Source organism: Alnus glutinosa, chromosome 13 (assembly GCF_958979055.1).
Source record: "Alnus glutinosa chromosome 13, dhAlnGlut1.1, whole genome shotgun sequence".
Lineage (NCBI taxonomy): Eukaryota > Viridiplantae > Streptophyta > Magnoliopsida > Fagales > Betulaceae > Alnus > Alnus glutinosa.
In genome coordinates this window covers 21,085,146-21,097,798 of record NC_084898.1, presented here as the reverse complement: position 1 = coordinate 21,097,798, position 12,653 = coordinate 21,085,146, and the positions used below count along the sequence as shown (strand labels likewise).

The 12,653-nt window shown below is 33.1% G+C and overlaps 1 long non-coding RNA gene across 1 annotated transcript; it reads right to left on the bottom strand.

Annotated features, from left to right (window-relative positions):
- Nucleotides 1-9,760: 9,760 nt before the first annotated feature.
- LOC133855006 (uncharacterized) lies at nt 9,761-12,119 on the bottom strand. The gene is made up of 2 exons (XR_009896903.1): nt 12,019-12,119; nt 9,761-10,079 (listed from the first exon to the last, which is right to left on the bottom strand). It is a non-coding gene; the product is annotated as an uncharacterized LOC133855006 (long non-coding RNA).
- Between the last annotated feature and the right edge of the window lie 534 nt (nt 12,120-12,653).

Genomic DNA, 12,653 nt, shown 5'->3' with positions numbered 1-12,653 from the left:
GAAGTATTAATCACCCCATACCTTTTGTAGTGTAAACATTTTCAATTATAGATTAATTTTTACGTGGGGTTGTTTAATGTGAAACTATGTGCTCTATAATTACGTCTTAATGAAAGTATTTTCATATCGAGGTCGTCGTAATGGTGGACGCTCATTACACCCTTATATCATGTATATTAGGAAGATCCATATAGACGTGAAGCATGTCATTGGTTGAGGATTTGATAAGATCATTACCCTAAGTTTTTTTTTTTTTTTTTTAAGTTTGCTTTCATTTTCTTGTTTTTATCACTTGATTCGTTGGAGTATCAATTCTACAACTTTACTTTTGTTTTTATTGTTAAGTTAAGTTAAATACGCTCTTTAAGTATACCGTTACGCAAAACAACCCCCCAATTTCTGTAATTCGATAACCCTTACTATAGTACAATTGATTCGTACTATTGTGAGTGGTAAAACATATAAATTTAAAATCCATGTACGGAGTCGTTGAGACTTGAGCGTACCAGATAAGCAAAAAAAAAAAAAAAAATAGGTTCATGTAATTAGAAAAAAAAAAATAATAAATAAATTCCTAACATTAGGAGTGACTGACCTATAATTGACTTAATTTCCTAATAGATATTAACAAATAATTCTAATAGGTATTAACAAATAATTCTAATTAAAGTGCATTTGGAAATTAGCTTTTAATTAAAACCAGTTTTCCAACCTTGACTTGGAGATAAGTCTCCAAAACTTATCTCAATTTGGTTGACCTCAGGTCGTCTCTTAGCTGTTCGAGTTATAATTTATGGGGAATTTGATTTCTAAGAGAAAATGAACTTTAAAACTTTTTTTTGTTTTTTCTATTAAAAATGGTAGGAGGGGATCGGACGACCAGAATTTTTCATTAATTGGATGCGACAAAGACATTAGTGGGATCCAAGATGATTAATACTAATCATGCTTGAAGAGTCTCATTGTAGAAGTCGAACCTCACTCTAGTATTTGCCCTTCTAACCACATGAAAATTACCTAGCTTGAGGCGAGTGAACCACCACCACCGACAATAAAGAACTTAAAAACTCGAGCACAAACTGAACCATAAAGAAATAGATAAGGGTAAAAATGTGAAACTGTTAGCACTTTCTCATGGAAGAACTTTTTTTTTTTTTTTTTTTTTTTTTAACAACTTAATATAAGGACATTTTCTAGTACTTATATATATATATATATATAACAAGATTATCGCTGAACCAAGTTTATCGATGAACCTGCAATTAATGGCCAGAGAAAGCTCTAGTCTTTCATGGCTTCTCCTCCTCAGTCTAGCCTTCACTCTCCTTGTTGGTCACTCATGTTCTCAGAATGACAGAAACGTAAATATCTCTATATATGGCTAATCTCTTAATTATATTTTTTATGGCCAAATATCTCTAAAATTGGCCATCTTTTTCCTGTTTAGAAGATAATTAACAAGTTCCATTTTCTACCAAATGCCAATGATAATTGTGCACGTAGGCTTATATTGTGTATATGGGCAACAAGCAGATGGACGAGATTTCACCATCATCCCTTCACACAAGCATGCTACAAGAAGTCATTGGCAGGTTATAAAGGCAGCAAAAATATGGAACCATTAATTATAAACTTGCTATCTGATCTTTGAATTTCTTGCTACAACTTGCTTTTCGAATTGGTCATGATGATAATTTTTTATTTTATTATTATTATTATTATTTTAACGAAAGATCTGAGTATTTCATTAATCAAAAATCACGAACATAATGCTCTTACATCACAAATCATAAAGCTCTGCAAAATCATAACCTTATGTAATGAAGTTATAAAGTTATAGATACAAATAAAATTCTTACAATAAAATGTTATCTATGACTTTCATCATCTGCTAACCCATGTACACAAATAGTTAAAGAGCATTTATGCTCCGATCAAGCATACTAGATCTAAGCTAATTGTAGCCAAATATCCTAAAAATTTATTCAAACCAGCCGTGAGAGATAAACCCTCACACCGAACTATCTAGGTCGTGAAAGATAACTCCTCACATCTGACTAACCTTCATCTCATAGATCGCCCATAAGAGTAGATTTACAAAGAAGAAAACTCTTATTCAAAGCAAAAACACAACCAACAAGCAACAACAGCGGCCAGGAAGGAGATCGATGAATGGCACAGCGCGGAGGTAGATGGGCGGATGCATAGTAGAGAGGCCAAAAATGCTGATCTAGTCGAAAAACACCTAAAAAAAAAAAAAAAAAAAAAAAAACAGAATGGAAAGGAGATGATAGGAGCGGAGTGTAGAAAGAAAAGTGAGAGGTGGAGAGAGCAGATTTGCACCCTCCTCCTCTCGGATCTATTTCCTTAAAATATATGATAATGTTGTATTATCACCTTCCTTTGGAAATTACATTAGGAAATATATTAATTTTTACAAACCTTATAAAAAAGTCTAGGCTTACATAGATTATAGATAGATATTGTGATCGCAGTGTTTGACTTGTGTTGGAATATGCCTCGAATTTCTTATTTTGTCTAATCATATTTTATGGAACTTAACAAAATTTAAAACTTATGTTGAACTAGCTATATACCTTGAAAGCCCTTCTTTAGTTTTATATCAATAGTCTTATAGCCTAATAGAGATTGTGTTAATGAGCTTAAAAAGTACTTTTAGTACATATAAATTTGTGCCAAACAAAAATATGGTATGCTTGGTAAAAAACTCAAAAAATTCATATTTAAAATTTTGCTTTAAAAAAAAAAAAAAAAGAAGTTAAAACCCATTTTTGAAAATAAACTTAAAAGTGAATCTTGATCTTAAAAGCTCATTTTGGATATAAAAGCTTTTTTTTTTTTTTTCCCAATACAATTCCGAACAGGCTCTTATACAGGGGCGGTTGAATAAAATTTGGGTCCTAAGGTAAAAAAATTAAAATAAGGTGTTTATAATTGTAATATAATAATATAATAAATTGTTAAGTTAAATATAAAAATATTGAAAAGTTTTATATTAGAACAATAAAACATGACACTTGACCGTAAGTGATTGAAACTTGGAAAACATTTTGATAACCTAAATTTGTAGTTAACAATGATTTGATAACCTAAATTTGTAGTTAATGACTGATTCAAGGGTTACTACATCTTACCCCATCAACTTTGTAGAATATTTATGTGGTATATAACATTACTCTTATTTTTAACATTCTCTTTTAAGGGAAAAGACATATTTGACCTTCTTTTGGGTTTTTATTTTTTATTTTATTTCTTTTCTTATTTTAAAAAAGATACCTTTCAAATGGCATTGATGCCTCTCTCTTGATGTTCATTTAATATCATATGTTTATATATTATACGTACCTCTTTTAATTTTCTCTTGATATTCATTTAATTCCATTTTTTCCTTAATTACACTATTATGGTAATTCAATTTTTTATTTTTTTTGCACCTCTTGAAAAGCAAAATAGATGAAAAAAAAAAAAAAAAAAAGAGGGAAAACTATATTTAATTCCCTTAATCTACGCAACAATTTGCAATGTCTCCCCCAATCTACCAATCAATACCATTGGGGTTGCAATGGGCTCTGTTAGAATATAAAAGATTAAATTCATCTCTTTCTATTAACTTTTAGTATAAATAGTAATTTTACAGTCTTTCTGTGTTCATTCCGACCAACAACATTCCGAGGTATTTTGCTGCAGCATTATTTTTGTTTTTTTGAGGACTTATTTGAAGTTTGTTTTGTGCTATATATATGGGTTGTATATGTGATTGTCAGTTGAACCTTTGTTTTCTTTTTTGGAAGAAATGCTTGTTGGTTGTTGGTTGTTGGGCAAAGTGATGAGGTTATAAAAACCGAAACTTTCGTTTGTTGTGAGTGGTATAAAGTTGGGTAGGGTCTGACCATCATCACGTGTTTTTGTCGTTTGTTGGGCAAAGGAAACCAACAACCAGTTCGGTTGGGTTGTTGTCCAGCACATTGCATTTTGGAATGTATTATTTTATTGCACGTCTTTGTCTTTATCTGTTTACTATGTTTGTGGTTACACATCCAAAGAGGGTCCTCACTGATCGGGTAGTGGTGGAACCCAAAAAAGGGAATTGCTTTTTGTGATCCTCATTGAGATACCCCATTGTTTTTTTCTTGACCCCTACTACTTACTTTTTGCAGTCCTCACTGAGAGTTGGTAACTAATACTGCTTGAGAGTTGGTTACTGGTCAACATGGAAATGTAGGAAGATGCTTCACTATGTATCATGTAATAACAGGGGTCTCAATCCACATTAAAGAGCCTAGTGTATTCCTTTTACCGAATTGTAGGAAATGAGATCAATTGATCTTTGGTATTAGAGTTTTGTTGAACAATTTAAAACCAATAGATCAAAACCAAAGTATAGAAAGACCCTCGGTTTAATAATCATGTTTTAATTAGGCTTCTATAACGTTTAAGAATAGCTGGTTTGCATGTTTTGCTAAAGATTGTCTAGTAATTAGGTCAACAAGGTCATACCTAAGAACAGATGAGGCATGTGAAAATGAAAAGGTAGGATACAATAGAAAATATAGTAGTTGTTTAAGTATATTACGAGAAAACAAATAAAATATTTGCTATCACACAGTGTAGGTGGTTCAAAACCAAATAAATGCTAACCTGTAAGGGTTACTTTCTGATAGTTGATCTCCACTTGAAATGAAAAGTTTTAATGCATGTATTACTTTAGAAGTTGAATATACCATAGATGAGGCTGATCAAATGAATCAGTTATTTCCTCTAGGGCTACTCTTCTTGATACTGATTTTTCACAATTACATCCCTGTTTTTGTCCTGTTCTCATATCACTAGGATTTAGATTCAAATGAATATTAAACTCGTAACTTTAAATAGACTTCTATTATTTATACTTAGCTTATGCATTTATATTTAGCTCATGTAATTTTCAATGCCACGTAAGAGAGTTTGACGATTCTTTTTTGATTAATTCACAGGGTGCAGAAATGTTAAATCCAATATTTGAGCTACTAGTTTACTATCATGGGTCACTGTCTGGACACAGGATGACTACTGGTCCCTACCAACAAATTTTTTTGACCATTAACCCCTACCCATATATAAGAGCTTTTAGCTCCGTCCCTGCAGTTAGCTTTATCAACGTCTTTAAAATAGCAAGAATAGGCAAAGAAATTTCGTCGACAATCTTCATACTCAGCATTCTCCCATTCCCTGCATATATTGCTGCTGGTCACATTTATCATCAAAGAAGCATAGGCCAGACCATGCATGTTTGGCTTCTATGCCTGTTGTATCCTCCAGAGTGTGCATGCTATTATATGAAACATTACAACAAAGAAAAAATCAAAATGTATATTAGTGATGGACCTAGAGGCATGATCAGCAAAAAGCAAAACATAAAATACTTTCTTTCAACACTCCATAACCTAAAGGATTTGATGTCAAATTATTTATGTTTCATGGGAATAATAGGATGGATGGATTAAGGAAGAGCAAAACACTGAATAGCTTCACAAGGAGGATGAAGATGAAAAAGATGACAAACAATCTAATACTCTTATCCATGCTTTTCCTCTCGATCTGCTTATATTGCAATATATGAGCCATAGCTAGCTAGCTATCGAAATTTATAATGTACGTAAACCACTTCATTAATTTCTGAAATTGAGGCTAGCTAGGATCGATATATAATTAATGACAATCAAATAGTTTTATTTTTATTTTATTTTATTCTATCTTTTGGCCTGTTTTGAAGAGCTAGCTGTCCATGAACTCGAACATTTTCTACAGTTTTAACTCAACGTTTCGTAGTTTTGGAATGGCAATAACGATATGGAGCAATTTGGGTCGTAGGCTAAAAAAGCATATGAAAAGAGCTCCCTTGAAATATTTCTATGGAAGAATCTATTTTGTGGGTGAGGGCAAAGTTTTGGAAAAAAAAAAAATATATATATATATATATATATATATATATATATATATATATATATATATATATATATATATATATATATATATATATATATATATATATATATATATATATATATATATCAATTGACTAGTTATTCAAATAGCTTCCTTAATTGACACTCTAAACATCCCTTCAGTATATGTATATAGTCGACGATTAACATACTGTTCTTGCATTACATTCGAGCCTGAAAAAAATAAATAAAAAAAAGCCATTAGCTAGAGGCAAGACGACTATTCATTTCTTGGTTTTATTATTATTATTATTATTATTATTTTGGTACTCACCCATTTCATTGGATTGTGTTAACTCTTTTTACAATTTACCTACCAGTTCGGATCAATTTGTTTTGTTTGAAATGTTCTTCGCTTTTTGTTGGCAACTGAACTATTTATTCAGAACCAAAACCCGAAATGAAGAGCATTCTAAAAAGGATAGAAATTTTCTAAGTACCCATTGAATTGTGAGAGTTCCTACAAATTAAAATTTAAAAAGTGATATATGTCCTTTAAATATGCATGTAAAAAGCAGGGACGGAGTTGATGATGGTGATCGATCATGATAAAGCTAGGAATAATAATACTAATAGTTAACCAATCATGGAAAATCGACATTAATGCTGCATGCTATTGATGATGGTGATTGTTGGGTAATTATACTTCTTATTAGATTGGGCCTTGAGGATGGACCAGCACTATGAAGGAGGCAATGTGGGATAGGCCCATCAATCAAAGGAGTTCAATATGACTAAAGACTTCTTTAAAAAGGGCGGTAGTGTCGAGGATCTAAGTGAATAATGCTCAGATATTCGGATGACAGATTAAGTATTCGGCATATGTTTGAAGAGGAAGATCTTCTCATTTATGAAGATCTTTAATAATTTATTAGATATGAAATCAGCCAGTCCAATCAGGATTGGGTACAAATGAAACAACAGCACCGTGCGCTGCTACTCAGGCCGACTCATCATGTTGATGGAGAAAATACCATAAATGATCGATTGCTGATCATGTCAGACCCAATTTTAATTCGCCCCCAACGGCAGTGCAAAGATCACACATGTGAGTTCACAAAAAGAAGGTGATATAAATAAAAGTCATAAATGGGTAACACCTGATTTTTCAGTTGCATTAATTATTATTCTTCTTTACTAAAACAACGATTGACTTAATCATCGGAGGAGGCGTCGCCGACCAACCCAAGGTGAGTCTTTTTCTGTTTTGCAGATTCCAAGTCCATCGACTTACCAACCTTCTTCGGGCTCCCACTATCAGAAGAATAACCTTATGATCGATATGTCATTGCTCGGAAACTGTGTAAACAGTGATCATGATGATAATAACAATAATAATATTAATAGTTAAACAATCATGGAAAATCAACCTTCGCTAAATCATAAGGAATACAAGTGTAGAATAAAATTATATGTGTTTATATTATATTTTATGTTCATTATTATAATTTGAAGTATATATTGACGTCATTTTGAACTTGTGTACGTGATCACTTCTTTCCTTGGCTCCATTACTTCAATTTTTCCTGAAAAGAAAAGGCTCCATTAAGATTTATGATTTTTTTTTTTTAGTCAAAAAAGCACTCCATTTCATTCTCTCTCTCTCTCTCTCTCTCTCTCTCTCTCTCTCTCTCTCTCTCTCTCTCTCTCTCTTTTCTTTTTTTTTTCTTTATATATATATATTCCTGTGCTGTGAAAGGCTATCCAATATTAACTCGAATATTTAATTATAGCAAGTCGACATCCATATATATAGACTTGGCAAAAGTTCAAAGTTTACTCTAATTTTCTACACTTTTAACTTGACGTTTTGGAGTGTTGAATATATGGCTAAAACAGCATGTAAAAGGAGCTCCCTTGAAATTTATGGAAGAATGTATTTTGTGGATGATGACAAAATTTTGAAAAAAAGAAAAAAGAAGCAACATTGTTTCTTGACAATCTACTAGTTATCGATCAAAATAGCTTCCTTGACATCCCTTCAGAATGAGAAATGATTGTTATACAACTCAAACGACTATTTTTCTTCTTCAAATTAATTATTGAATCTGTTTTCCTACACGTAGATCTTACATATCCAACCTGTTTTGCAAAAGCTAATATCGTCCACCTCCTGCATTAGTTAAACATTCGAGCCAATTAAAATTGTAAACAATTGTAGTTGACATGATTTTCTAAACCAAGACGACTGTTTTTTTTTTTTTGGTTTTTATTTTTTTATTTTTTTTTTTTATTTTAGGGTCAAAATTCTTAAAATGGGTTGATTGTAGACACGCTAGACATCAGTTCGTTTATGTTGGCTATGTAAGCTTCTCCTTGTAGTTGGGCCTAAAGGAGTCATTTATCATCGTACATGCTGACCCGGCCATTATCGTATGATTGTTGGATGAAGAATGCTTGAGCCTTTTGAGGTCGTTGAACTAGCCCATATGTAAAAGATAAATCATGGGTTACGATCGGTTTAATTAAATGGGTATGATTATAATTAGTGGATGGGTCTGATTACAATACTCTAACCCGCTAATTTTGCAAGCAAGAACACACCTGGATGTGGGCTATTAGCCCAATAAAATATGAGAATTATTGATGGAGATCTTGTGTTTCTTTTTAATGAAACTTTGGCCCATAATCATGACTCAGTTTCGTTTATTTATTTCATTAATTATATTATTTAATATTTTAATTAATTATTTTTCTAATCTATCTTTCAATCGTGCTCCTTGTAAATCAAAATCCTGATTTCTACCATAAAAATCCATATACTTTTTTTCGAAAAAGTGATGGGAAATTCAAGAAATTAGTTGTGAGGTTCGTCTTGGGTCTATTCTTAAAAGAAAGGATAAGATCTATATCTACATTTATTTTGATAACGTTTTTATAAGAAAGTTGAGTACTTCAGAGTTTAGAGAGTGGATCTACCAAGAAAATTTTGGATGAATAGAAAATGGTCAAAAGGGGTTGAAGTGTGGATATAGGGAGCTATACTTCACACTCCTAACCCGAAGGGAAGAAGAAGTTGACAACCTTATAAATGAAAATAAGGTGGGCTCCCAAATAATAGACCTAAAATAAATTAAAACAATGTAGAAATAATTACAAAAGGTAGTAAATGGGTCAAACAAGCGACATAATCTTCTTAAGGAGCCGCTTAAGGCGGTTACAGAAGCAAATGTGGCATAAATTAAGGCGAACCTGTCTAAACCTCCACTTGAAAACAGCAAAAACCACCGAAAGGACACTAAAGCGGTAGAAGCATTGTTAGAGTGTGAATCTAAGACAGTAGAAAAGAGAGGCACCAACACAAATTTAGTTACAAAAGTCTCTACTCAACTCCTTTAAATCTAAGCTTTTCATTTTTGGATTACAAGGCAATAAATACCTAATTATAAGTAAATTAATGACTTAGAGCATCTCCAGCAATACATGTTTTTCTATTTTAGCTACTAACTAATTTTCAATGCAAACTCCAACAGATTCTTTATTAGCTCTACTTTATTTAAATATTGCTTTTCAACGTTTTAAGAATAAAGATAAAAGTAAAAAAATAGGTGGCCGGAATGCTTAGACATTTGGGAAGACCTCACATCATTCACTATGTTATTTTTGTTGCATTTATATTTTGTCAAATTATGTTTTATGTTAGTAAGTGCCTCGGGCACAAAAAAAGAAAAAAGAAAAAACAAATCACTTAACTAATTATATAAGTTGTGTTATTATGCAGTCATAATGCTAAGAACTTATGCTTTCCGGCCGTAAAAATATTATTTTCTCATGGCATGCATTGCATAGCAGTAGTTTACAAGTGTTTTGACGTCTTAATATGTAATATTGCACCTATGAGACTTCGAGGCTAACAAACTAGGCCCTTTCGAGCATGGGCGTTACATTAATTATGGTTTCTAACTTTCTGATAAGTGGCTTTAAAGAAGCAAGAGCAGGCAAAGAAACTCCCTCGACAATCTCCATACTCAGCTTTCTCCCATTCCCTGCATTGCCGGTCACATTTAGAATCAAAGAAGCATGGGCCAGACCATGTTTTGCTTCTACGCCTGTTGAATCCTTCAGAGCACTGTGCTATATATTATCAAACATTATAACAAACAAAATAATCAAAATGGATTAATGATGGACCTACACCCAAGCATCTAACAGTACCAAGGCATATATATATATATATATATATATATATATATATATTGGGAAAACTACAATTTACCCCCCTGAAGTTTACACCAATTTACAATTCTAGTACCAATGTTTCGATTGCGTCAATTGCACCTCAGAAAGTTTCAAAAATTTGCAATCCACCCTCTTCTGTCCAATTGTGCCGTCTCAATTGACGAAAACTGCGCACGTGCGTTTTTAGACTAAAGTTGACAAAAATGCCCTTATTTAAAACGCAGCGTTTCTTGGGTAAATTTTATAAAGAAGTAAAGCCACGTCGTCATCGTCTCTGAACATAGCCCGATACTCGCTCTCAGTGCAATCACTCGGCTCGTTCCCTTGCTCCACCAGTTGCAGTATTCGTAAGAAAAAAAACTTGTCTTCCTAATTCATTAAAAAGAAGGTACCTTGGGGAAATATTGTTGTTCCTGACAAACGTTCAGATATTGGTGGCAGTACTGTCGGTAAATATAGTGATGGAATTCGAAGTACAATCACTAGATGTTTGCTGGGTGTGCTGCAATGAATAGCAGTGACTAGCCCTTGTGGTGTATCCTTTGAGGGTACATGTAAAAGTTATAAAACTTTTACGTGTGGATCCACAAGACTTGCTGATAAATCAAACGCTGAAGTTGACGACCATTGAATCACAACCTTCGCGGAGTAACGTCCAACCATTTGGGCCTATGGCTCAACGGGACCCTTTGTGCGTTGCCTTCGTCGAAGTCCATCCCTACCAAGTTTATTCTCAGTTTCTCTTGGACTTGAGGCTTGCTTTAGATATAGATGATAAATCATTTTGCTAGCGCACTTTGGGTGACAACCAAGACATAAAGCACATGCATTATCCTCTTTCTCTCTCCTCCTCTGTTTATGTTGTGTAGAATAGGGGAGAATAGAGTGATTTCTTCAGCAACTCTCTCAGCTCCTGCTTTGTTATGAATCCGTCGCCGTTTTTGTCGAAGGTGGCGAATATCTTCTTGAGCTCAGCCTTGTTGTGGGAGTTTAAAGACGTGGTGGAAATAACTGAAGGATTTTTGTTGGGTGGAGTACTGTGTTTCAACCATGCAAACAACTTCTTGGTGGGAAAATGAAAGAATATATAAAGGAAGCCAGTAAGAATTGAAGAGCTAATAGGAGTACGGTAATTACCATCATTTCTGTTTGCCTAATACAACCAAAGAAGTAAAAGATAGGGAAGATAGAGAAGTAGTGCAGCACATAGATAGAAGAGAGCAGATAGAGAAGTTTCGTTCGTTTGTGATGGGATTTTTAGTCTTCAGCATTCAAAAAGATTATGCGGTATTTGGATTATTCAAGAAGCTGCTATATCTTCACTTGAGATTAATGGAGACAATTTTGCTTCCCAGAACCAACAGGTACACTTGGCTTCTAATGATGCAGGCCCCAGGTTCATATCCTACGGTTTGGGAGGCGTCAAGCATTTTGAATTTTTGGGGGTTTTTTTTTGGACAAAACGGTGCCGTTCAAATGAGGGCATTTTTGTCCACCTTTGTCTAAAAAAGGCACGTACATGGCACGTGAGGTCACTTCCGTCTCGTCAAACGGCACAATTGGACGGAAAGGGGTGGATTGCAAATTTTTTAAACTTTCTGGAGTGCAATTGACGCAATCGAAACATTGGTACCAAGATTACAAATTGGTGTAAACTTTAGGGGGGTAAATTGTAGTTTTCCCATATATATTTATGTCAAGCATGCATGCACTAATTATAGAGATCTCTAATTAACTAAAGGATTTGATGCCAGATTTTATATGTTTCATGGGAATAATATATATATATATAGGATCGATGGATTAAGCTTGGAGTTAAGAGCAAATCACTCACCTGTTTTCACAAGCTAGGAGGATGAAGATAAAAACGATGACAAACAAGTTGGCTAATCTAATACTCTTATCCATGCTTTTCTAATTCTTTTTGTAGTACTTGTGCAAGATATATATGAGCTATAATAATCGACATTTAAAATTTAAACTATTTCATCTCCGAAAATGAGACTAGGATAATGGCCGGCAACCCATGATCAAGAGGAAGAGACCCCAAACATTGTAAATATCTGACGGTTTGATGACAGTAATAATAATGATGGTGATAATAATAATATTATTAATAATTAACCAATCATGGGAAATCAAATTTATAAAAAAAAATTAACCACTGTTCAAAAATGTTCCACCTACGGTAAATCAGAAGTGTTGGATCGGAATAAATGTTTCCGTTGGTTTATTTTTTTTATAATAATATTTTTCTTTTAGGTTTGATTTAGAGATTAGATTATCATTTTATATTCTTTTTTATTCTATTTGCTTGTAGGGTTTATTTCATTCCTTAATTACTTTGGGTCTACTTTCGGTTTAATTGTTTATATAGGTCAATGCTAACTCGACCCATTTAAGTAAACACCTTAATTATGCAAAGTACATTTTTCACATAGAGCTGACTTTCCCTTATGATCTGGTCGT